This window comes from Balaenoptera acutorostrata, chromosome 11, assembly GCF_949987535.1.
Source record: "Balaenoptera acutorostrata chromosome 11, mBalAcu1.1, whole genome shotgun sequence".
NCBI lineage: Eukaryota > Metazoa > Chordata > Mammalia > Artiodactyla > Balaenopteridae > Balaenoptera > Balaenoptera acutorostrata.
Genome location: NC_080074.1, coordinates 64,670,475 through 64,697,534, shown reverse-complemented (window position 1 = coordinate 64,697,534; position 27,060 = coordinate 64,670,475). Strand labels below are relative to the sequence as shown.

Here is a 27,060-nt window from a genome sequence, read left to right as displayed (position 1 = left end):
TGCAAATCTGAAACTCTGTACCCATGAAACAACTCCCCCTTTTCCCCCTCCTCCTGGTTACCGGCTCCTGGTTACCAGCCTCTGGTAACCACCATTCTACTTCCTGTTTCTATGGGTTTGACTAGGTACCTCATATAAGTAAAATCATACAATATTTGTCTTTTTGTGACAGGCTTCTTTCACTTAACATAATGTCCTCAGGGTTCATCCATGTTTTAGTATGTGTCACAATTTTCTTCCTTTTTAAGGCTGAATGATATTCCATTTTATACACACACACACACACACACACACACACATATATCACACTTTATTCATTCATTAGTGGACATTTAGGTTGCTTCCACATCTTGGCTATTGTGAATAATGCTGCAGTCAACATGGGAGTGCACATATCTCTTCTTCGAGCCCCTGCTTTCAGTTCTTTTGCATATATACCCAGAAGTAGGATTGTTGTATCATATGGTAGTTCTATGTGTAATTTTTTGAGTAATCGCCATGCTGTTTTTCATAGCAGTCACACCATTTTACACTCCCATGAACAGTGCACAAGGATTCCAATTTCTCTGCATCATTGCCAGCACTTATTTTCTGTTTTGTTTGTTTTTGATAGTAGCCATCCTGATGCGTGTGAGGTGATAAGTCACTGTGTGGTTGTTTTTAATTGAACTGTAGTTGATTTAAATATTGTGTTAGCTTCAGGTGTATAGGAAAGTGATTCAGTTATATATATATATATATATATTCTTTTTCAGATTCTTTTCTGTTATAGGTTATTACAAGATATCAGATATAGTTCCCTATGCTATACAGTAAATCCTTGTTGTTTATTTTATAGTGGTGTGTTTTTGAAGTCACTGTGTTTTTGATTTGCATTTTCCTGATAATTAGTGATGCTGAGCCTGTTTTCATATCCTTGTTGGCCATTTATATATCATCTTTAGAGAAATGTCTAATCAAGTCCTTTGCTCATTTTTTGATCAGGTTATTTGCTTTTTTAATTGTTGAGTTGTGGGAGTCCTTTATATAGTCTGGATATTAACTCCTTATCAGATCTGTGATTTGTAAATACTTTAAAAATTTTATCTTGGGGCTTCCCTGGTGGCGCAGTGGTTGAGAATCTGCCTGCCAATGCAGGGGACACGGGTTCAAGCCCTGGTCTGGGAAGATCCCACATGCCTCGGAGCAACTGGGCCCGTGAGCCACATTACTGAGCCTGCGCGTCTGGAGCCTGTGCTCTGCAGCAGGAGAGGCCGCGATGGTGAGAGGCCCGTGCACCGCGATGAAGAGTGGCCCCTGCTTGCCACAACTAGAGAAAGCCCTCGCACAGAAACGAAGACCCAACACAGCCATAAATAAATAAATAAATAAATTTAATAATTAGAGAAGTGACATCAGGCCTCTATTTAAAAAAAAAAAAATTTACCTTTATTGAGTTATAATTGACATATAAAATTGTAGGATATTTAAAGTATACGTTGTAGTAATTTGGAAGCATACACATTGTGAAAGGATTTACCCCTCTGGTTAATATTTTTTTTTAAATAAATAAATAAATTTACTTATTTATTTATTTATGGCTGCATTGGGTCTTCGTTGCTGCACGTGGGCGTTCTCTAGTTGCGGCAAGTGGGGGCTACTCTTTGTTGCAGTGCGCGGTCTTCTCGTGGTGGTTTCTCTTGTTGAGGAGCATGGGTTCTAGGCGTGCAAGCTTCAGTAGTTGTGGCACATGGCCTCAGTAGTTGTGGCTCGCAGGCTCTAGAGCGCAGGCTCAGTAGTTATGGCACACGGGCTTAGTCGCTCTGCAGCATGTGGGATCTTCCTGGCCCAGGGCTCGAACCCATGTCACCTGCATTGGCAGGTGGATTCTTAACCACTGCACCACCAGGGAAGTTCCCCTCTGGTTAATTTTAACACACTTATCACCTCACATATGCATGTATGAATTTAATTAATTAATTAATTATTTTTTCCTGACGAGAACATTTAAATTCTCTTTTAGCTACTTTAGTTATACAATAGAGTGTTACTAGATACAGTCACCAGGTTTTACATTAGATCCTCAGACCTTATTCATCTTACAGCTGAAAGTTTTTATCCTTTTACCACCTCTTTTTTTTTTTCTAGCCCACAGCCCCTGGCAATCACTTTTTTACTGTTTCTGTGAGTTTGACTTTTTAAAAAAATTCCACATATAAGTAATACCATGCAGTATTTGTGTTTCTGTCTGACTTATTTCATTTAACATAATGCCCTCAAGGTTCATCCATGTAGTTGCAAAGGGAGATTTGTAAATATTTTCTCCTGTTCTGTAGGTTGCCTTGTTACTCTGTTGATTGTGTCCTTTGATACATGGAAGTTTTTAAGTTTGATGCAGTCCTGTTTGTCTACTTTTGCTTTTGTTTCCTGGGCTTTTGGTGTTATATCCAAGAAATCATTCCCCATTCCAATGTCATAAAGCTTCTCCCCTATGTTTTTCTTCTAAGAGTTTTATAGTTTCAGGTCTTAAGTTTAGGTCTTTAGTTATTTGGGGTTGGTTTTTGCAGATGGTGTAAGGTAAGAGTCCAACATCATTCACTTCCATGTAAATATCCAGTTTTTCTGGCACCATTTGTTGAAGAAATTGTCCCTTCTCCATTGAGTAGTCTTGGTACCCTTTCACTTAAGCTGTTTTTTAAACTGTCATTTTATTTGCGAGATCATTTGATTAAATCTAACTCCTACTATACTGAAGTATCATGAAGGCAGGGATTGTAACTGTTTTGCTGACCTTTGTACCCCAGCATGTAGCACAGTGCCTCACACTTAGTATAGGCACTCAACATTCATTTATTTATTTATTTATTTATTTATATTTTTGGCTGTGTTGGGTCTTCAGTTCGTGCGAGGGCTTTCTCCAGTTGCGGCAAGCGGGGGCCACTCTTCATCGCGGTTGCGGGGACCGCTCTTCATCGCGGTGCGCGGGCCTTTCTCTATCGCGGCCCCTCCCGTCGCGGGGCACAGGCTCCAGACGCGCAGGCTCAGCAATTGTGGCTCACGGGCCCAGCTGCTCCGCGGCATGTGGGATCTTCCCAGACCAGGGCTCGAACCCGTGTCCCCTGCATTAGCAGGCAGACTCTCAACCACTGCGCCACCAGGGAAGCCCAACATTCATTTATTGAGTAAATGAGTTAAGCAGTTTAGCAAGAGCCAGCACGTATATTGCAGGTCAGTTTGAGAAATATTGCCAGAAATGTTGCCAGGTAGGACTGCATTACATATCTGATAGCACTGTCTATTTTATCTAAATAGGATTGTTATTCTGACAGCCAATATACAGTCTTTTAAAAAAATCTCCTAAAAGAGGCCTTTGGTTCATTTCTCTTTTCCTTTATAATTGAATTTTTACTGGAATTTTATTTGTATTGAAATTTTATATGCACGTATTTCAAAGTTAAATAATTTTATAAGATTTCACCACAAACAGGAGTCTTCTGGTCATCCCATTCACCCAGTTTCTTTCTCCCTAGAGCTTTTAGCTGATTCTTTTAGGTTTTACTTTTATGCCTTTATGTAACATGCAGACATTACTTCTTTTTGATTTTCAGTTTTGTTTTGTTTTTTTTTTGCGTTATATATTAGTTCCCATCTCAGGCACCCACCTACATTTTCTGTACCACCTTCCTCTCCATATAGCATAATTGTGGTTAAATGTTAGGTTGATATTAAATGTTCACATTATTATGACTATGTAAATGCTATTGACACTAAATATTGTGGTACACCATTAATATTTCTTCTTTCCTGCTTAAATTTGTTTTCTTTGGAATTGTTCGATTTTTTAATTTGCTTATTTTCTATGTATTTATCATTCATATGTCTCCAAACTCTCCCAGTTGCCTGAGTCTCCCCTTTATGTGATCGTTTACATTAAGTATTCTGTCGGTTTCACCTTCTTGAACAGGTCCATCCTGGAGTCTTCTGACCCACTCTGGTGTAGGTGGGTTGATCTGGTTGTGTGGCACAGCTGTAGAGGGGATCACCTTTCTCTAGCTACCTCGGGATTGCACTTGCTTTTTGTGTTGCATCCTCTGGTTTCTGGGTTCCATGTCTTTACCCTGGGGTTTACTCCTTCACTTTGGCTGAGTGCATCTCTGAAAGACATCTCTACATGCCTCTTACTTTTTCAATACGGGGTCCATCTCCTCAACTGTGCTGGTTCCCCCCATTCTAAAGATGCTCTATTTTATCTTCTAGATAATAAATCTGTAGTCTTCTGCTAGGGTGAGGAAAGGGCATTCTCTTGGCTGCATGGCGGAAGGGAGAACATCTGCGAGTCTAACTTTTCTTAAACAAACTTTCAACAAATCTTCCTATTTGTAACCTACTTTCACCCCCATTTCCAGAAGGAACTGGTCCAGCCCATTCCTGAGCCTTTTGGATTTTCACAGTGTGAATTACCCTGCTTCCCCATTGCCACTTAGGCTTCAGCTTTCTTGGGTCTGCTCAGTCAGCTATCACTTTATCCTGCTTCATGTCTCTTCAACTTCTCATCGACTTCTCATCTTTATACTAACTACTCATCTATTGATATGTCCTCCTCCTTGCAGGTTTTGCCACTAGGAAAACAGGTGTTTACTTGTTATGTAGAATAAACATGAATAATAGAACAAACATATTAGGAAGGCTGAGTTTATTATCCTAAATGATAATACATATCGTGAGACTTTCTGAATTGCTAAGTCTTGGTTCTTTGTGTATAAAATGGGGATAATAATCTCTTCCTACTTTACGGGACTTTGAGAGGCAAATGAGATAGATGGAGCAAAAGTGTTTGGGAAGCTCTGAAATGGTATGTAATTTTTGTGCTCGTCTTGCTTTCTACACGTGGTTCAGGCAGAGGTCCGGGAGGTGCTTTCCGAGTGTGGTGTGTGTGCAACAGTGGGACTTAGTAGATCCCTGGGGGACATGGCTGCGACTTGGGTGGTATCTCCACTTTTGGGTGGAAGCCATCGCTGCTCTGTCCTCTTAGCTTGGTAGATCTGAAGCATTGGTTATACCATTCCTGGTAGGGACACTGATGTTCTCACAGCAGTTGCAGGGCCTCCCTAGGCAGAGGACACTGCAAAGATGCATGATGGTGGCTGCCCCCTGCTGAACTGTGGCTTATGGGCTGCTCTGGGGGAGATACTCCCTGAGGGATCTGCTGGAGCCCATGGTGGGCAAAAGCCAGCAAAAATTTATTACCATTACTGTGACTACATCTATATGCATGGCCAGCGTAGCCCTGGAAGAATTTAAGTTATATAAGCTTTGTGAATCTTAGTAAACAGAGTCTAGCATTCTTGTTGTTCCTCCTAAGGTTGAGCTTCCGTCTCTGCCATATAATTGGCATACTTCCTTGTTTAACTAACCATGTTTCCTTTTCAAAATAAGGAAAACTAAGTACATAAATGATAGTGTTATAGATAGTAAAGAGTGAACATTGGGACTTACCTGGAGGTCCAGTGGTTAAGACTTCGCCTTCTAATGCATGGGGTTCAGGTTCGATCCTTGGTCGGGGAGCTAGGATCCCACATGCCTCGGGGCCAAAAAGCCAAAACATAAAACAGAAGCAGTATTGTAACAAATTCAGTAAAGACTTTAAAAATGGTCCACATCAAAAAAAGAAAAAAAAAACAGTGAACATCAACACAATCCAATGTAAATTGTCACAAATTTCAAGATTTATAGGGTTTTATTAAATAAATTAACTCAATCTAGTTCAAAAACTTTTAGAGATTGCATTGTTTTGATCAATCTCCTTTACCCTTAGAGATAACACAAATAATAGAAAAAATTAAATAGTTCCAGATACAGCAGTGCTGGCTGAGGATATCAAGGTGATTTAAAAGTTTCTGTGCTTCTGCCAAGGGTATCATTGAGAACCCTACACTCCTAGGATTGAAAGGAACCTTAGGAATTCTCTGTTCTGACATTTTTTATAGATGTGGAAATTGGGGTCTTGAGAGGTGGGGTAGTTTGCTTGAGGTCACGGAATTGGCAACACTGTATTTCTGAACTTGTTTATTACCAACAAGGAGCATCTCAACAACAGTTCAGAGAGCTTCCAGTCAGAAATGGCCAAATTAATATGCCTAACAACCTCTATTCTTTCTCATACTTCAATTAATGTCAGTAAAGAAAAAAAAAGTTGGGCTTCCCTGGTGGCGCAGTGGTTAAGAATCCGCCTGCCAATGCAGGGGACACGGGTTTGAGCCCTGGTCCGGGAAGATCCCACATGCTGCGGAGCAACTAAGCTCGTGCACCACAACTATTAAGCCTGTGCTCTAAAGCCCGCGAGCCACAACTACTGAGCCCACACACCACAGCTACTGAAACCCACGTGCCTAGAGCCCGTGCTCCGCAACAAGAGAAGCCACCGCAATGAGAAGCCCGCGCACCGCGATGAAGAGTAGCCCCCACTCACCGCAACTAGAGAGAAAGCCCACGTGCAGCAACGAAGACCCAAAGCAGCCCAAAAAATTAATTAATTATTTAAAAAAAAGAAAAAAAAAGTTAAGCATTACCTCACAAGGGTAAAACAGAAGTGCAGAAGAGACAACAGCAACAAAGTTCTGAAATTTGCAGAGCAAGTGGATAAGTGATAGCTGACTGAGCAGACGCAATAAAGCTGAACCTTGGGGCTTCCCTGGTGGCGCAGTGGTTGAGAATCTGCCTGCCAATGCAGGGGACACGGGTTCGAGCCCTGGTCTGGGAAGATCGTACATGCCGCGGAGCAACTGGGCCCGTGAGCCATAACTACTGAGCCTGCGCGTCTGGAGCCTGTGCTCCACAACAAGAGAGGCCGCGATAGTGAGAGGCCCGTGCACCGCGATGAAGAGTGGCCCCTGCTCACCGCAACTAGAGAAAGCCCTCACACAGAAACGAAGACCCAACACAGCCATTAATTAATTAATTAATTAATTAAAACAACAGCAACAACACAGGCATGCCCTGGAAACACGTTAGGGAAAAAAAAAAAAAAAAAGCTGAACCTTAGTGGCAATGGGGAAGCAAGGCGACTGTGTAAATCCAAAAAGCTCAGGAATGGGCTTAGACCAGTTCTCTCTGGTGATGGGAGTAAAAGTAGGTTACAAACAAAGGTTCATTGAAAGTTTGTTTAAGAAAAGTTAAGACTCGCATATACTCCCTCCATGCAGCCATGAGAATTCCTCATCCTAGCAGAAGACTACAGATTTATTTTCTAAAGAGGGTGAAATAGAGGATCTCTAGAATGGGGGACACCAGGCACAGTTGAGGGCAAAGAGGACATGCTGTCAAGGCACTTTCTACTCATGTGTAATTTCTCTCCATACCTAGTATCATATATCAAAGTTGATTTAGTTCCAAATTTGCGACACAGGTGATTAGGTGACCCCCCCACCCCCCCCCCCACTCCAGGAAGGGACAGACTTCTTACTAACCATTCTCCCACTGAGTGAATCCTTTAGGTTTTTGGATAACATTTCATTTTACCTTTTCTTTCCTCTCCTGTAATTTAGAAGTTAATCCTCACAGAAAAGAAGAGGATGATATAATGAAGTTTAAAAAGTCGAAGGGTAAATATTTTCTTGGTATTATACCAGTTTTGTCCTAACAATTGGACTAATCAGCAGTTGGTGCTTTAGAAAAATATTATTTTATTAGTCCATAGATCTTGCAAGTCACCTTAGATGTTTTGGCCATGGAGGTGGGGATGGCGTACAAAGAATCCTAAGATGTATTCTTTGCTCTTGTAGAAGGGATGAGATTCAGCACACCAAGTTCAATCTAGTTGTCATTGTGTAAAGTGTAAGACTGGGTAAAAAGTTTAAAAAAAATCTCGTTCCCTACCCTCAAAGGGTAAACGGTCTTCCTGCCATTTGCAGGAACATGGATGGACCTAGAGAATATCATGCTAAGTGAAGTAAGTCAGAGAGAAAGGCAAATATTATATGATATCGCTTATACATGGAATCTAAAAAATAATACAAATGAATCTATATGCACAACAGAAACAGATTCACAGACATAGAAAACAAACTTATGGTTACTAAAGAGGAAATGGCAGGAGGGATAAATTAGGAATATGGGATTAATAGGTACAAACTAATATATAAAAAATAGGTAAGCAACAAGGGAACACAGGGAACTATATTCAATATCTTGTAATAACCTATAATGGAAAACAATCTGAAAAAATATATAAAATGGAATCATGTTGCTATATACCTGAAACTAACAATATTGTAAGTCAACTATACTTCTATTTTAAAAAATAAATTTAAAAATAAAATTGTCTTTCTTATTATATTCTAATATCTCTTAATCTCAGGTATTCCATCTCTAAAAGATCCAGTGGTTTGAGATTCACATAAAACAGTATCATATTAAAGTGTTAGGCAGGTGTCTGGCAAATAAACTGTTTCAACATTTTTATGGCTCAGTATTCCCTAAATTTATTCTATAGAATAAAACTTATAGGAAATAGCAACCCATGTAAGAGCACATACCTTTAACTGCTGTGCAGATTAGATTGGCGCTGAATTGTATTTCATTCATCAGCCATTTCCCCCCTATTTACTCAATATAGATTGTTTATGAAAAGTTAGACACCCCAGATCCTTTTCCTTCCTCCACTCAGCCAAGGGAATTAATATTGGTGAATATTTGAGATTTTATTTTCATTGTCCTTCATTAACTATGCTTAGGGGCCATCATTTTGAATTGGAGACGTTTCCAGGTTCTTAAAGAAGGCTGATGAGTGTGTTTTTTGTTTGTTTGTTTTGTTTTTTTAATATAAATTTATTTATTTTTGGCTGCGTTGGGTCTTCGTTGCTGCACGCGGGCTTTCTCTAGTTGCGGCGAGTGGGGGCTACTCTTCGTTGTGGTGCGCGGGCTTGTCATTGTGGTGGCTTCTCTTGTTGCAGAGCACGGGCTCTAGGGCTCTAGGCGCGCAGGCTTCAGGGGTTGTGGCTCGCGGGCTTAGTTGCTCCGCTGCATGTGGGATCTTCCTGGACCAGGGCTCGAACCTGTGTCTCCTGCATTGGCAGGTGGATTTTTAACCACTGCGCCATCAGCGAAGTCTGAGTGTGTTTTCATATTATGTATTCTACAGTTTGTCATTGTATTTCCAGATTCATTAAAAGGCAGGGAATCTTCTGTGGACATTTTCTAATGCTTCCATGTGCAGACCTTTATTTTTCATCCCCACACATCTCCAGTTGCGACTTTTACATAGTTAAATTTTTTTGTTTAAAGAGAGCTACACATCTGTCTGTCTGTTTTTGTTGTTGCTGTTTTTCAAAGAGAGCTACCAGTAGCTTCTGTGGAACTCTTCAGAGTAAATAAGTTAAATTAGCATACCCATGAACACACTGCATCTAAGATGACAGAGTACCTTGGTTTATGGAAATGATATTCCTGAGAGGTTGTCTATAAAGTAATTTTTGTATATATATATTTGTTTTTGTTTGTTTGTTTGTTTGTTTTTTGACTGTGCTGCGTGGCATGCAGGATCTTAGTTCCCCGACCAGGGATCAAACCCATGCCCCCTGCAGGGGAAGCATGGAGTTCTAATCACTGGACCTCCAGGGAAGTCGCTATATATATTTGTTTTATTATATAACTGAAGAAATTAATTGATTCTAACGTAATACTGTTCAATCTCTTTTGTAATTATTGGTCTGTTTCCCTTTGAGGGATTCTTAATCTACTAGTAAGTGACCAAGTTTTATCTCTGTATTGTGAGATAAGTCCTTCTTGATTGAATGAAAGAGAATAAATAATATAGTGTCGTAATTCAGATATTTGGAATCACTTTCCAAAGTGACATGTGAATTGTTTAGTTATCTCAACTGACCTTGACTGCTGGGTACAAGCTTCTGAATAAAAAGAGGTGGTAGAGGAAGGGAAAGTGTCATGAACTGTTCTTCCAGATTTTGGATCAGGTCTTAAATAGTGGTTATACGTGATTCTAGAATAAAAAGACTATAGGGCATAGTAAGGGAGTATAGATGGTAATAAGGACAGGAAGTTAGCATTTAGGTCTCTTCTGTACATAGGGTTGGAGCAAATGCTTAAAAGCATAGCTTTTCCATCCCTTTCAGCAGTGCTATTTGTTTGTTTGCTTATTCATTCATTCATGCATGCATGCATGCATGCATGCTGCACTGTGCAGCATGCAGGATCTTAGTTCCCTGACCGGTGATCGAACACTCGCCCCCTGCAGTGGAAGTGCGGAGTCTTAGCCACTGGACTGCCAGAGAAGTCCCAGCAATGCTATTTATATTGAAAGTTACGGAGTTAATTTTCTTTAAAAATATCCTCAGGTTATTTTATGGTCAGATTAATTTGTCACCTAAATACAATTCATTAGTATGACTTTATGGCCTTTGGGTGGCCGGGGGTGGGGTAGGGACAGACTGATTGTAGTACAATATGAAATGTAAGCCAAATAAATACTTAGTCATGTTGGTACCAAGGGAATAATTGTACCTCTTACGAACCGCCAGATCCATCTTAACTACCTTGTAAAACCAATATCTCAGTTGACTTAGCTGCCACAAAGAAACCTATAATACTTTAATAAAATTAGGTATAAAATAATTGTTAAAAATTTTAAGGTTATAAAGCATAGCTTTATTTACTCATGGAACCAGAAAACCAGTGCACCAATTTTCATTCAGTTCATAAATGGTTTGGGAGCTGCTGGTTGTTTGGTTTCAACACATGCTGAAGTCTTGTTGAGATGTAATTTCTTCCACTTTGTTTCCTTTCCTTTTTTTTTTTTTTTTTTTTTTATTTAAGCTCTTGTTCTTTGTACCTCCTTGGATCCTTAAGTCTTGAAGCATTGACATGACAGGTGGCAAATTTATTTTTCAGTCCGTAGGTGGCGAGGATTGAGTTAATCGTGCATCCCAGTTCATGGCACACCATCCGCACTGGTCTGTGCAAGTCTTCTCGCTTAGCTTTCAGAATTAGTTAGAATTAATTAATTTCTCTTTTGCCTCCACTTTCCACTTCTGTTCTCAGTCCCCCATAGTTAACTGTGCTAATGTGTTTGATGTATTTTTGTAAACACACAGTAGGTGTTTTTTTTTTGGTGTGTGTTGTTAAATTTACCTAAATGGTGTGCTGTAGTCTTTGTTCTGCTTCTTATCCCCCTCAGCCCCTGCCTCCCTTCCCCCCTTTAAGGACTGTTTTTGTTGCTGTGTATATATCTAGTTCTTTGTTTCTAACTGCCATCTACTGTCTATAAATGATTTGTTCTCTCAGTAATAGACACCCAGATTACTTTCAACTCCCCACCACCACAGACAATGGGATAAACAGCCTTGCACTTGTTCTCCTGTGGTCCTGCGGGAGAATTTTCTGGACATCTGCATAAGAGTGGATTGCTGCACGTACTTTGATTAAGCACTGCCAGATTTGGGCTCTTTGTCAGTGTGCACAGTGGATCCTGTTTCTCCATCTTCCTGCCAGCACTTGGCTTTATCTACCTTTCTAAGTTTTGCCTATCTGATAGGGGTAAAGTGGTATCTTAATGTTGTTTTAATTTGCATTCTCCAATTACTAATGACTTGCAGCATCTCTTTGTATACAATTAATCCATTTTGAATGCCCCTTCAGTGAATTACCTGTTCATATCTTTCACCCATTTCTTTAATTAGAGTTTCTGTCTTTTCTTGGTTGATTTGCAGAAGTCTTTTCTCTAGTTTAGAATATTAGCCTGGTATTTGCCTTTTCCCAGTCTGTGATAATACGTTAATTTTGTCAGTGGTGTACTTTGTTGAGCAGAAGCTAACCTTGATGTAATAAGTCTATAATTTTTTTTACCTTATGGCTTTCTGGGTCTTGTTAAATATAATAAAGATATTCTGTAGTTTTAATTATATATTTTTATAATTCAGCTTTTTACATGAGGTCTTTAATCCGTCTGAGTCCATCTTTGTATATGGCTTAGAATAGTAATTTTTTCTGCATGTAGTAAGACTGTTTCCCCAACCCCGTGAACTAATTTGTGGTACCACTGTCCTTATATATCACATTCCTATGTTTTCATGGCTCTCTTTTTTAATAGTCTTTGTTTTTTAAGATATATTTGTTTTTTCTCACATGAGTACCAACTGGTTGTTTTTTTCTTCTTTCACTCAGCTTTGTGCTGTCTTAAAAACTCATACGGTACATAAATTAAAAAGATGTCATTTCTTTCTCAAATTAATCTGTAAAATCAGTGTAGTCCCAATTAAATTCCATCTGTTTTTTCCCTTTAGATTTGGCAGACATTTACAAATTTGAATGGAAAAGTAGAGGTCTTTTTCAAAATTGATCTACCACTTTCTGGTCCTCTTAATGCTTAGTCTGTCTAAGCTCACAACTTTTCTTGTGCCAACTTTGGCATTTTATATTTTTCTGGCAATGTATCCATTTCATTTCTTTTTTTAAGAATAAAATTTTTATTTTAGAACAAGTTTAGTTTTACAGAAAAATTGTGGAGATAGTACAGAAAGTTCCCATTACTACTGACAAATTCTCTTAGCCTTTCTTCATCTTTTTTTCACCTTCATTCCTGAAGGATATCTTCACTGAATTTATTATAGAATTCTGAATGACAGTACTTTTCTCTGAGCACTTTAAAATTATTGTTCCACCATCTACTGGCTTCTATAGTTTCTGATGAGAAGTCTGCATTTATTTAGATTATTGTTCCCCTATGTGTAATATGACTTTTTTTTTTTCTGGGTACTTTTAAGATTTTTTTTCAGCAGTTTGATTATGATGTGTTTGGATATGATTTTCTTTAAATTTGTCCTGTTTGGGTTTTCTTCAATCTCTAAATTTATGTCTTTCACCAAATTTGGGAAGTGTATAGCCATTATTTCTTCAATTATTTTTTCTACACCAAGCAATTTCTTCTCTCCTTCTGTGATTCCAATGACATGGATGATAGTGTTTCATAGTTCTCTGAGGCTGTGTTAACTTTTTTCAGTCTCTTTCCTTTTTGGTCTTCATATTGAATCATAATATTCATTTGTCTTTATGGTCATTGAGTTTTCCCCCTGTTATCTCAATTCTGCTATCCAGCCCATACTGTGATCTTTTTATTTGACGTACTTTACTTTTCTGTTGTAAAATTTCCATTTGGTTCTCTTAAAAACACTTTAAAAAATATTTTATTTTATTTTTATTTATTTATTTTGGCTGTGTTGGGTCTTCATTGCTGTGTGCAGGCTTTCTCTAGTTGCAGTGCGCGGACTTCTCACTGCAGTGGCTTCTCTTGTTACGGAGCATGGGCTCTAGGCACGCGGGCTTCAGTAGTTGTGGCGCACGGGCTTAGTTGCTCTGCAGCATGTGGGATCTTCCTGGAGCAGGGCTTGAACCCATGTCTCCTGCATTGGCAGGTGGATTCTTAACCACTGCACCACCAGGGAAGCCCTTAAAAACACTTTTATTTTGAAATAATTATAGATTTATAGGAAGTTGCAAAGAAACGTGCAGAAAAGTTCCATGCACTCTTTTCCTAGCCTCTCTCAGTGTTAACATTTTGTGTAACTATCATACGTTATTAATAATAAGAAATTGACATTGGTACAATCCATAGAGCTTATTCAGATTTTTCCAGTTACACATGCACTCGTGTGTGTGGGTACATGTATGTGGGTATGGTTTTATGCAATTTTATCATGTGTTGTATCATGTAACTACCACCACAGTCAAACTGCAGAACTGTATCATCATCCATTTGGATTTTTTTATTGTTTCTACTTTTCTGTTGAGAACATCAGAAGCAGAACACCTTTCAAGAGTGTTTACCTTTACCTCGTGGAGCATGGTTATAATAACTACTTTAAATTCTCTGATAATTCTAATATTGAATAGCTGTTTAATTTTGGTTTTGGAATCTATTGATTTTTTTTCCCCAAAGAATCAGTTACATTTTCTTCCTTCTTTGTATGTCAAGTAATTTTGAGTTGTGTCATGGACATATTGAATATTATGTTGTGAGATTTTGGGTGCTGTTAAAATCCTCTGGAGAATGTTGAGATTTTTTTGTTTTAGCTGACAGTTGACTTGGTTAGGTTCAGATCTTAAGTTTGGTTTCACCTTCTGTGAGTGGTGGTTCCAGTGTCATTTCAGTTCTCAGCATTTGCTATGCTCTTTGGAACTACACTGCCCATGCACGCACTAATCAGACTTGGGCAATGTCATATTGTAGTTCAGGCTCAAAGCATTTGCTGTCCTTCTTTGGATTTATTCGACACACGTGAACTTGGAGAGCAGACAGACACTGTAGGGGATGGACGCAGGGGAGAAGGACTTAGCCCAAGACTTAACATTTGTTTATATGTGGAATTGGGGGTCCTCTTTCCAGTTTTTTCTTGTTTGGTATATCCCTACATTCTTGGGCTTCCAGGGGCCCCTTTCCCATGTAGTTCTGTGGAGAAGGAAAAAAGGAAAAAATTTACATTGTACTCTGGCTTGCTTTGGCTCTTTTTCCCAGTCCTCTGGCCAGAACAAGAAAGTTTCTCTCAGCACTTTTAGAGGGTGTGTGTGTGTGCACGCGCGCATGCGCCGTGCCACTGTGAATTGGCTACCTGGACAAAGCCATTCTTGGGTCGAAGCTGGGTGGTGAAGGAATTTAAAAAGAAAGAAAAAAAAAAGGCAAGGAAATTCACTGGTACTGTAATTTTTCAAGTTTTTACTTCCCTTCCCTACTTGCCTGTTATTTATGTACTTTTCTCCATCCTCGGGTAGTTTTTTTTTTGTTTTCAGTTAAGAGTTTTTAGTTGTAATCAGTGGGAGAGGGAGGCTGTAGTGGGCTTACTCCATCTCGGCATCTTTGGTAGAGTGTAATTTGTTAATTTCAGGGCAAAAAAAAAAGTATCAAATAATAGAGAAACTAGTTAACAGCATGGATTTGTGAAAGCAGAGAACTATCGGGTACTGAATATAAGTTTTCCACGGAACTGCTTCTGAGTCTGGGAAGAGTGTTGAGCTGTTACAGTCCATCAGTGTGTTAAACCTTGTGGGGGAATTTGAGTAGTGAGCTGGGGGTGCAGTCATGCCTTGTCCATTTTTTTGTAGACCAAACATATTAGGTTGAAGCATATGCAATTGACAATATTTGACTGTCTTTGACTTACAAAAACAGCATTTTCTCATGATTTAACCTATATTTAACTCTCAGTTCTGCAATTTGAAGAAAGAAAATGAAACCTCAAGTTTAAATATGATCTGTATTGTTAAGGTGATGCTTGATGCTTTAACAGACAAATCCAAAATCTCAGAGGCATAACACAGTCCAAAATGGACATTCCTGTTGTTGGACAGCGAGTGGGGGAAGCTGCTCAGTGAGGTCATGTAGAGACTCAGGATGATGAAGGCTCCTCCATTGTTCATACATGGCTTCCAGATGTCCTGGGGGTTGATATCCAGCCAGGAGACTGGGAAAGGGAAAGGGTGACAAAAAGAGACGGTAACAGAACTTCTTAATCTTAGCCCAAAGTGGGTATGGTGTGTTGGATTGGTGAGAACCAACCTAGATGTGGGGTGGGGGGTGGGGTGGGAGAGCACGAAATGTATTCTGTATTTGTCAGCTGCTTTCCAGCACCAGTTGTGATGGGAAACATGAAACTCTGGTGGGCAGCTGGCCATCTCTGCCATACTACTTCTTGATCACTTGGAGAACATCTTTTTGCTGTGTGCATTAGTTTGCTAGGGCTACTGTAACAAAGACTAACAAAGACCACAGACTGGGTGGCTTAAACAGTAGGAATTAATTTTCTCACAGTTCTGGAGGCTAGAAGTCCAAGGCCAGTGTGTCAGCAGGTTTCATTTTTTCTGAGGTCTCTCCCCTTGGCTTGCACACAGTGCCTTCTCACTGTGTCCTCACCTGGTCTTTTCTCTGTGTGTGCTCATCCCTGGTGTCTCAGTGTGTCCAAATTTCCTCTTTTAACAAGAAACCAGTTCGATTGGATTAGGGCCCATCCTAAGGGCCTCATTTTAACTTACTTACCTCTTTAAAGGCTCTGTCTCCAAATACAGTCACATTCTGAGGTACCGGGGGTTAGGGCTTCAATATATGAGTTTTAAGGGGACAGAATTCAGCCCATAACACACACTCTACATTTATAACAAATGAATATGTTTTTACTAAAAGTAGTCATACTCCATTAAATAAAAGAAGAAAGTAATGTTAGATATATGTTATAATTATACTTTTACTGGATCTGTAATAAATTTTAAATTATACATATTAATGAAGATTGCCAGTGTCTCAAAGGCATTTTTCCTTATTTATTAATCAAGGAAAAAAGTTTAGTGATGAAGATAGTTTAGTTTTTAGCAAACGTGATTGTTTTTCTCTTCCAGAGTTTGTAAGTGATCGGTTCTTATTGCAGCTTATCCAAGGGGTATGTTAATTACTGAGATAGTAAAGAGAGTTACTAAACATGTCTCCTATAAGAAAATCACCACCCTCTACAGCGTAAAAGTAAATCTCTAAGTGTATATTGGACATTTTAGAATTTTGTCTTGTTGTGACTTGCTAAATGACATTTTGGTACTGAAAACCAAGGCGATGTTATGTGGTTGGTAATATCCTTTTTAGCCTACCGGACACTTGAAGGTGGAAGAGAATGTGCTTGTGAATTCCACCATCCGAACTGTTGGACCCCTTCCCTTGGTCTGCTGTTTTGTCACTATTTCCAGTGTGTTGGAGATGAAGCTCTAAGGCAACATTCCCCAACCACCTTTTTGGCACCAGGGACCGGTTTCGTGGAAGGCGACTTTTCCACAGATGGTGGGGGGCGGGGTGGTGGGGATCGTTCAGGTGGTAATGCTAGTGTTGGGGAGTGATGGGGAGTGGCAGATGAAGCTTGGCTTGCTCGCCCACTGCTCACCTCCTGCTGTGTGACCCCGTCTGCAGCCTGGGGGTTGGGGACCCCTGCTCTAAGGGAAGGATGAGGCTCTTAACCCTTTATGTAGGTGACGATTAAAGATTGTGTAGCCTCACTGTCGACTGTCAGACCCTTTTTTTGACTTCTCAGGATTACCTTTTACCAAATAGTGGCTTGAGATTCAGCTCTCTTTTATAAAACTATACTCCACCTTTATAGATTTCTTTTCTTTTTCTTTCTTCCTTCCTTTCTTTCTTTCTCTCTTTCTCTTTCTTTCTCTCTTTTTCTCTCTCTTTCCTTCTTTCCTTCCTCCCTCCCTCCCGCCCTCCCTCCTTACCCCCCTCCCCTCCCTCCCTCCGTGTGGCTTGCATGATCTTAGTTCCCCAACCAGGGATTGAACCCAGGCCCATGGCAGTGAAAGCGCCAAGTCCTAACCCCTGGACCTCTGGGGAATTCCCTACTCCACCTTTAAAGGAACTATAATTATGATTTGAAAAGTTACTATATAAATATCAGGTAAACATTGGTCTCTTTAGAGATTTTGCTTTTATACTTGTTTTCGTAATTACTATTTTAAAAGTTATATAGATATCAGATGAATACTGGTTTTTAAAAAGATTTTGTTTTTACATGTTTTTATATTTATTGTGAAACTAATAAGTTTAAAAATCTTCTAGCTTCCAAGGAGTAACAACTCAGCTTCTTTTTTAAACATCTTTATTGAAGTATAATTGCTTCACAATGGTGTGTTAGTTTCTGCTTTATAACAAAGTGAATCAGCTATACATATACATATATCCCCATATCTCCTCCCTCCCGCATCTCCCTCCCTCCCACCCTCCCCATCCCACCCCCCCAGGCGGTCACAAAGCACCGAGCTGATCTCCCTGTGCTATGTGGCTGCTTCCCACTAGCTATCTATTTTACATTTGGTAGTGTATATATGTCCATGACACTCTCTCACCCTGTCACATCTCACCCCTCCCCCTCCCCATATCCTCAAGTCCATTCTTTAGTAGGTCTGTGTCTTTATTCCCATCTTGCCACTAGGCTCTTCATGACCTTTTTTTTTCCCTTAGATTCCATATATATGTGTTAGCATACTGTATTTGTTTTTCTCTTTCTGACTTACTTCACTCTGTAGGACAGACTCTAACTCCATCCACCTCATTACAAATACCTCCATTTCATTTCTTTTTATGGCTGAGTAATATTCCATTGTATATATGTGCCACATATTCTTTATCCATTATCCGATGATGGACACTTAGGTTGCTTCCATGTCCTGGCTATTGTAAGTAGAGCTGCAATGAACATTTTGGTACATGACTCTTTTTGAATTATGGTTTTCTCAGGGTATATGCCCAGTAGTGGGATTGCTGGGTCGTATGGTAGTTCTATTTTTAGTTTTTTAAGAACCTCCATACTGTTCTCCATAGTGGCTGTATCAATTTACATTCCCACCAACAGTGCAAGAGTGTTCCCTTTTCTCCATACCCTCTCCAGCATTTAATGTTTGTAGACTTTTTGATGATGGCCATTCTGACCGGTGTGAGATGATACCTCATTGTAGTTTTGATTTGCATTTCTCTAATGATTAATGATGTTGAGCATTCTTTCATGTGTCTGTTGGCCATCTGTATATCTTCTTTGGAGAAATGTCTGTTTAGGTCTTCTGCCCATTTTTGGATTGGGTTGTTTGTTTTTTTGTTATTGAGCTGCATGAGCTGCTTGTAAATCTTGGAGATTAATCCTTTGTCAGTTGCTTCATTTGCAAATATTTTCTCCCACTCTGAGGGTTGTCTTTTTGTCTTGTTTATGGTTTCCTTTGCTGTGCAAAAGCTTTTAAGTTTCATTAGGTCCCATTTGTTTATTTTTGTTTTTATTTCCATTTCTCTAGGAGGTGGGTCAAAAAGGATCTTGCTGTGATGTATGTCATTGAGTGTTCTGCCTATGTTTTCCTCTAAGAGTTTGATAGTGTCTGGCTTTACACTTAGGTCTTTAATCCATTTTGAGTTTATTTTTGTATATGGTGTCAGGGAGTGTTCTAATTTCATACTTTTACATGTACCTGTCCAGTTTTCCCAGCACCACTTATTGAAGAGGCTGTCTTTTCTCCACTGTATATGCTTGCCTCCTTTATCAAAGATAAGGTGACCATATGTGCGTGGGTTTATCTCTGGGCTTTCTATCCTGTTCCATTGATCTATATTTCTGTTTTTGTGCCAGTACCAAACTGTCTTGATTACTGTAGCTTTGTAATATAGTCTGAAGTCAGGGAGCCTGATTCCTCCAGCTCCATTTTTCGTTCTCAAGATTGCTTTGGCTATTTGGGGTCTTTTGTGTCTCCATACAAATTGTGAAATTTTTTGTTCTAGTTCTGTGAAAAATGCCAGTGGTAGTTTGATAGGGATTGCATTGAATCTGTAGATTGCTTTGGGTAGTAATTTTCACAATGTTGATTCTTCCAATCCAAGAACATGGTATATCTCTCCATCTATTTGTATCATCTTTAATTTCTTTCATCAGTGTCCTATAATTTTCTGCATACAGGTCTTTTGTCTCCTTAGGTATGTTTATTCCTAGATATTTTATTCTTTTTGTTGCAATGGTAAATGGGAGTGTTTTCTTAATTTCACTTTCAGATTTTTCATCATTAGTATATAGGAATGCAAGAGATTTCTGTGCATTAATTTTGTATCCTGCTACTTTACCAAATTCATTGATTAGCTCTAGTAGTTTTCTGGTAGCAGTTTTAGGATTCTCTATGTATAGTATCATGTCATCTGCAAACAGTGACAGCTTTACTTCTTCTTTTCCGATTTGGATTCCTTTTATTTCTTTTTGTTCTCTGATTGCTGTGGCTAACACTTCCAAAACTATGTTGAATAATAGTGGTGAGAGTGGGCAACCTTGTCTTGTTCCTGATCTTAGTGGAAATGGTTTCAGTTTTTCACCATTGAGGACAATACAACTCAGCTTCTGTGTTGACATTTGCTGCTAGTTGTTAAAGTGAGAAATCTTTTGCAGTTTGGTGTAGAAACTTGTCACCTCTATGAATGAAGTTATCCGATTCCTTTGTGAGAAATTCAGTAGTCAGACTGGTTTTTTGCTGTGTCATGATTCCTTTATCACTTCTGAAAATCAACTCTAGAAGATTGTCCAAGTCTTGGTTAAAAATGAGAAAGTTCCATAATTTTCCCTTATATGTTATTTAACATGTTCGTATCTTGAAAACAGATCTAGGGAATTCTGTAGTATATAATATATATATTTCCTCTCTCTCTCTTTTGCTTTCTCTCCCCCACCTCTCCCCGACCCTGCCTCTCTTTATATATATATGTATTTAAACACCTACAGTGTTCTACATGTATTAATTGGATCAGTAAATATTTGAGCACCTACTAAGGTCAAACATTGTTCTGCATGAGACAGTTGCTGACTGCCTAAAGATATAGGCAGCAATATGTGGCTATAGGATGTGTTAACAATTTTTTTCAATATCTTGAGTTACTTGAGGTCTTCCTTTCAGTGAGCAGCCTTAAATTTGTAAAATGATAGTCTCAGAAGTTTTGATTTCATTCTTTCAACAAAACTTTTATTAACTGCTTTACTATTTTAGTAGATTGTAGGGATAGCTAAATGACTCTGACCCAGTTCTTGTCCACAAAGAGCTCATAGTCTAATCAGGAGCTGACTTGTAATGAAAAGGAAATTAAAGTTTGATTCTATGTTGAGGTAAATGATAATAGAGGTATGAAAAGAAAATGCCATGGCAACATAGGGGAGGGGTTGGGGAAAGGGTTTGCCAGGAAAAGCCTCACAGAGAATATATTATTGTTGGCAGCCCCGTGAATGACTTTGGCTGTAAGTAGATGGGAGTTCAATTCTCTGTGACCCTTGGAACCTAGGCCTTTTAATTATTCATAAATAACTTAAGCATACATCTAGGACTGGGAATTTAAAAGATGCATCTGTCTTTCTAGTTTAAACTTTAGTTTAACTAGTCCTTTAGGAATAGGCATTTATGGATGCAGCTGTATGGCAGCATTACAGATGTTTGCTCTTTCGAGTCCTTATAACACAGTTATAGTTATCCTGCTTTGCTTAGGTTGCCCTTTCCTTTTTAACAAAAAATATTTCTCATTTGTCTTCATTCAGTCCGTATAAACAAAGCAAAACTTTTAAAAAAAATCACAAACTTGGATCTACTCTACTTTAACATCCTCATGTGTCTTCCTTTTCTCTTCAACACTGAGATGTCCGTCACAGGCTGATACACAGACATTACCCCCAGACTAAGATCGTAGTCGTGTCAAACTTTGCTGAGTAATATATGGCTCCTTTTTAAAAGAAATATACCTTTACAAAGGAGATTCTGGTTTTTTTCATTTATATATTATGAAGTTAAGATATATTTCCTAGAAAAAATATTTTGCTGTAAGCAAAACTGAAAGCATTTGCTAGGAAAGAGTTAAGGGTTGCTAAACTCGAGGCATGCAGGGTTGGTGGTGAGCCGAGAATGCTTTCACAACAATTTGATTCAGCAAACATTTACTGAATGCTGTGGTCAAAGCACTGCTGCTAGACCCTCTGACGGGTAAGAAAATGAACATAGGCTCTGTTTTGAAGGATCTTCCAATTTACTGCACTGTTTCTGAGTCTCCTCTGTTCCATTCTCCATCTTTGCCATTTCCCAGATAATGAAAATTAGAGCTCTGATTTATCAATTCTGTAAGATGGAAAGGCTATAAAATTAGTTTGCTTAAAATGTTGGTTGCTGGTTCTCCGTAGTGCTGCCAGTATTTAAAATAATGGAAAATATTTGGTGTCTCCTTCCTCAAATTAACATTTCCATGAGTGGCTGCTTTTCATAGAGCATCTTGAGCCAGCCCCTCTCGTGCTGTGAGTCTTCATTGACAGTATTAAATCAGATCTGAGCAGCTCTAGGAGACAGTTGAGAGTTTGAGAATATGCCCAGTGTCAGCATCTTGGCTAGAGTGTGCTGTGAAACAAAGAAAACTCTTGGCACCCAGTAAGTGGTTAGGCATGTACCATTCTGTGTGTGAGCTCCAATAAATAAAGCAACGTAGGGCATTCCGTGCTTTCATTTGGGCAGAACTAAATGGTTAAGTGTCCTTTTAGGCTTTCCCCTAAGTCTGTCCCAGGCAGTCAGCACATAATCCAGAAGATGTAAAATCTTCAAATACAGCCACTTATCTTTATTATGTAGAACTCTGTGCTGGGTGCTTCAGGCTGTAAAGAGACAAGACTGAGTACCTGTCAAGTAGCTTACAGATTGAGTAGCACCCTGCTCTAGCTGTTCCACCTGTCATCCCACTGCAGGTCCATTTCTTCCTGGACTACCCTGGTCTGTAGCCACCTACCACTTGGTGTTGACCCATCCTCATTCAGTATGGTTATTCCAACACAATCTCTATAACCTATCCTGAATGTAGAGTGGATATTGGAAACAGTAGAAGAGATGGGCCTTGATCCCCGGACAGGGTCTGCAGTGATTGGTGAAGCCCATTGTAGTGCTAATCACTTGAGGTACTGCTTCAAGGCCATTTTATTTTTCTGATTGAGTCCCATGATTGTCATAGAACAGGCAGACCCCAGATAGGAAGCAGTCTTTAAAAATGGTTAGCCCAATTTTGTTTGCGTTTCCTTTTTCTACAGAGTGTGTATTTTTCCTTCCTCAGACTAAAAATGGCACAATGTAGTGTATAATAGTGTGGGGTTATTTGCATGCAATCACTAAATTCATTTATTCAAATAATTTGTCTTCTCAAGTATTTTTAAAGTGACCAGGGATAAATATTTATGAATTATATTTAAGTACTTGGAGGGTATTTTGGAAATGTGTTTTTCTTAAGAATAGATTTGTGCTATGGTTTCCTTGACTATGTTTGATGATATTAAGAGTTCTTGGAAATTTTTTCCAAAATCTTGCAATCTGAAAGTGGATGGAGCGTTTGGAATTAATTTCAGCTGTAATTATATCTTTAATGGTGGTAGTCTCTCGCCTGTTTCATATTATAACAAATGAGAAGTGCAGCACCCTCATCATCAAATACTTGAGAAACTTCCATCTAAAAGGAAGATGGGGAACTAATACAACCTGTTTAAAAGTCTTGAGTTATTTTTCTATGATTACACTAAATTAGATTAATTAGATTATATTTATCTAAAGTTAGGTTGTTGTTTACTTAAACCTGGTGTTAAGATCTAGAAGGGAGGGGAGAGCAATAAAAGCACCTTTCTCCCCATCCAAGTTTTGAATAAATTGAATACAAACTAAAAGATTAGCAAATGGGGGCCATAATATTACCTTTATTATTGATAAAGGTGAAGGTAAAGGAAGCAGCTTAATATTAGAGCCAAATTGGCTTGCTAACTAAGTTCCAAAATTAGGCAGACCTACCCCCTGGTCACAAGTAGTGCTGGATTAGAGAAGGCAGTATGTGGTATACAAAGCCTCCACCCAACCCATTTCCTATAGGCAGCTCACTCATATGAGGAAGAAGGGCACAACTGGACCAGATTTGCCAATCAGATCAGTTGCTTCCCTCCCCAGGATAGAAGCATCTAAGTGGCAAAGAAATGCCAGAGATGTTACAACTGGTGGGGCTCCGTTCACAGAAGGGGACTTCAGAAATGAGGAATAAGCACTCCCCAATAGCATTTGGCTTCTTCTCCTATGCATGGTTTCTATGAAGAATGGGTTGGTGCCAGGTTGGAAATGGTAGCATAACTAGGCCAGGAGCAAACCTTTGTTTTGGGGAAGAGGCCTTATAACAATTGGCCTCTTGAAAATTATAGCAAACGTTTGTTTACCAGAATCATAGAAATTGTCTGTCCTTAGGCAGCCCTTGCTGCCTTTCTGAAACATCTGTGATTTAGCATTCTTTCCTGGGCATTAAATGAAGGGCCACAACTTAGTTTTCTGCTGTCCTTTAGCATTTTAAAATATACTTGCTGTCTGTCTCTTCTTTGAGTTTTCTTCACAGACTCATTTTGTCTCCTCCCCCAAACCCTAGTGTTTCCCATGATCGTAGCCAACTTTCTTCTCACTTGACACTCTCACCTTGGCTGTCAGCCATTTACACAGTTTTAACTGTTTAGTATCTTGATGATTTCCGAATCTTTATCTCCACCCAGACCTCTGTTCTGAGCTCCATATTTATATGTCTAGCACTCTATTTAACAGTTCCACCTGAGTCATGTAAAACTGACTTATTCTTCCCGCACATTCTCAACTACCACCAGTCAGAAATCCTTGTCTTTTGTGTTGTGTCCACAGTCTTTGTGAGTGGCATCTCAGCCTATCCACTAGGTTAGGCCAGAAACCTGGGTGTCACCTCAGCAGGCTCTTCCTCTCCTTTATTGCTTACCTCCCAGGTCAGGGGTCAGCATCTGGCCAGAGACCTGTGAGCCAAGAATGGTTTTTACATTTTTAAGTGGTTGTTTAAAACAAGCGTATATGTGTATTTGTTACAGAGACCCTATGTTGTCTGCAAAGACTAAGTATTTACTATCTGACCCTTGTCCGAGGCCAGCAAGTCTTATCAGTTCTCCCTCCAAAACATCACTTTTAATTGATTCTTTCTATCCCCCCCGCCCCCCAAAATCTCACCTGCCCTGTTTCTCCCTTGGCCTCCTAACTAAGTGTTGTCATATTTCTTTATAAAACACAGAACCTAATGATGTCCTCTCTTGTTTAAAATCCTGCTGTGTATTTTGCCCTTTTCTCCTCTGTTTTCTGCCTGCAACCTCTTCAGCCTGTAGGACTCTGCTCAGTTGTCACCTTTTCCTTAAGCCCACCTGCCTTCTTATGGAGTTATGCCCCCATTCCACCTGGTCTGTACTTCTGTTATTACACATTCTAGATTGTGTCCTGAGAATCCATTCGCCATTCGGTCATCCCTACAACACTGTGCATACCTGGAGGACAGGTTCCATTTCCTTTTTCGTTTCTATGTCTTCTTTACCTAGTATGTGGCATGTCAGAGGACTGTAAGGAATTAATGGGTGCTTTGAGAAATAGTTCTTATTCCTAAGATATGAAAAAAATATTAGTCGTCTAAAGATACCATTAATCAGTTTGAGTTGGTAGGCAGGATTTATAACGTCTAGACTTTTGATAGAGTCATGCTACATTCTCTTGATTTCTGTTTCATAGCTTTCTCAGTATTAAATTTTTTATTTTGAGATAGCTGTAGGTTCACATGCAGTTATGAAGAAATAATACCAAGCTATCCCAGTTATCTTTTACCCAGTTCCCCCAATGGTAACATATTGCAAAACTGTAGTACAAGGTCACAACCAGGATATTGGCATTGATGCAGTCAAGATACAGAACATTTCCATTAACAAGGATCCCTCCTGTTCCCTTTTATAGCCACACCCACTTCCCCTCCCACGGCAGCTCACCCCTCCCCCAGGGCAATCACTAACCTGTTCTCCATTTCTGTAATTGTCATTTCAAGAATGCTATCTAAGTGGAATCAGAGTATGTAACCTTTTGGGGTTGGATTTTTTTCACTCAGCATAATTCTCTAGAGATTCATCCAGGTTGTTCTGTGTATCGGTAGTTTTCCTTTTTGTTTCTTTTTGTTGCTGAATTTTCATAACTTTTAAAAGATGAAACTTTCCCCTATTTATATATCACTGCAGTTTTTTTTTTAAGGCTATTTACATTTTTTTCCTCTTGTTCTTTATCTGTAACAGTGGTTTTAAAACTTTGTACTCTTAAATTGAGACTCAAAGAGGCTTTGTTTATATGTGTATTGCATCTATCATTATTTACTTACTACATTATAAATTAAAACTGAAATATTTTAAAAATATTTAATTCACTTAAAATAACAACAGTAAATCTATTACGTTCTCATAAGTAATATATTTTTATGAGAAATAACTGTTTTCGTAAACAAAAAATATTTAATGAAAAGAAAAGCACTGTTTTACATTTTTTGTGACTCTAATGTCTGGATTCTCATATCTACTTATTCATTTAATCTGTTATGATAAATTGTTTTGGTTTAAGTATATGAAGAAAATCTGGCCTCACATAGCTATGTAGTTAGAAAAACCAGGAGCATTTTAATAGTCTTATCATATAACTGTGGATAGTCTTCTTTGGTACTACACCCAAACTCAAGTGATAGTTTCTTAAAGATTAGTTACAATGTAGGATGTGAAACCAATAACTTTTCATACTGTTACATTAAAATTATAGTTTGAATGGATCATTAACTTGTGTATGATTTTTTTTTTTTTAACATCATGCATTGGTCATTTGGAAAATATTGAATCGCTGTGTTAGGTACATCTTCCAAATTATGACACATTTCATTATACATTGTCAAAAATTATATTTGTTAATCTCACCTTCAGTCTCATAAGAAAAAATGCTAAGTATTGGGAAGCTGTCAATCTCAAGTTTTCTAAAATTTTGATTTTTGCTTTGAAATCACTGTCAGTTCACTGAAGTTTATGATTGTCAATGCTGCCAGTAACAGTCTCACTTCGTTAATTTTTAAGAAAACGTCTGCCGGATACTCAAGTCTGAAAACCATAGTTTGTTCATCATTTCAAATAGAAATGATGGCTTCAAATGGTGTTTGGGTGTTAAGTGCTCAACGGAGGTAGCCACTGACATTTGTGGGGCCATTTTTCTGGCCAAGCTCTCCACCATCCCCATGCGGTGAGGCTGCTGGGGGAACAAGGTCGGCAAGCCCCACACTGTCCCTTGCAAGATGACTGGCCACTGTGGCTCTGTGCTGGTGCGCCTCATCCCTGCCCCCAGGGGCACTGGCATTGTCTCAGTCCCTATGCCCAAGAAGCTACTGATGATGGCTGGAATTGACCACTGCTACACTTCTGCCAGGGGCTGCACCACCACCCTGGACAACTTCACCAAGGTCGCTTTTGATGCCATTCCCAAAACCTACAGTTATCTCACTCCTGATTTCTGGAAAGAGACGGTGTTCACCAAGTCTTCATATCAGGAATTCACTGACCATCTTGTAAAGGCCCACACCAGAGTTTCTGTGCAGAGGACCCAGGCTCCAGCTGTAGCAATCACAGAGTTTTATATGAGAAAAATAAAGTGAATGTAGCTGGTTTAAAAAAAAAAGGCAGTCAGTTCAGC

At 39.1% G+C, this 27,060-nt stretch overlaps 1 protein-coding gene and 1 pseudogene across 4 annotated transcripts in view; both read left to right on the top strand.

Annotated features, from left to right (window-relative positions):
• The window catches only part of LOC114237635 (40S ribosomal protein S2-like), a 60,953-nt pseudogene extending 33,931 nt beyond the window's left edge, over positions 1 to 27,022 (top strand).
• DIP2B (disco interacting protein 2 homolog B) overlaps positions 1 to 27,060 on the top strand; it is a 246,157-nt gene that overhangs the window by 56,547 nt on the left and 162,550 nt on the right. The gene's annotated exons all lie outside the window — the stretch shown is intronic.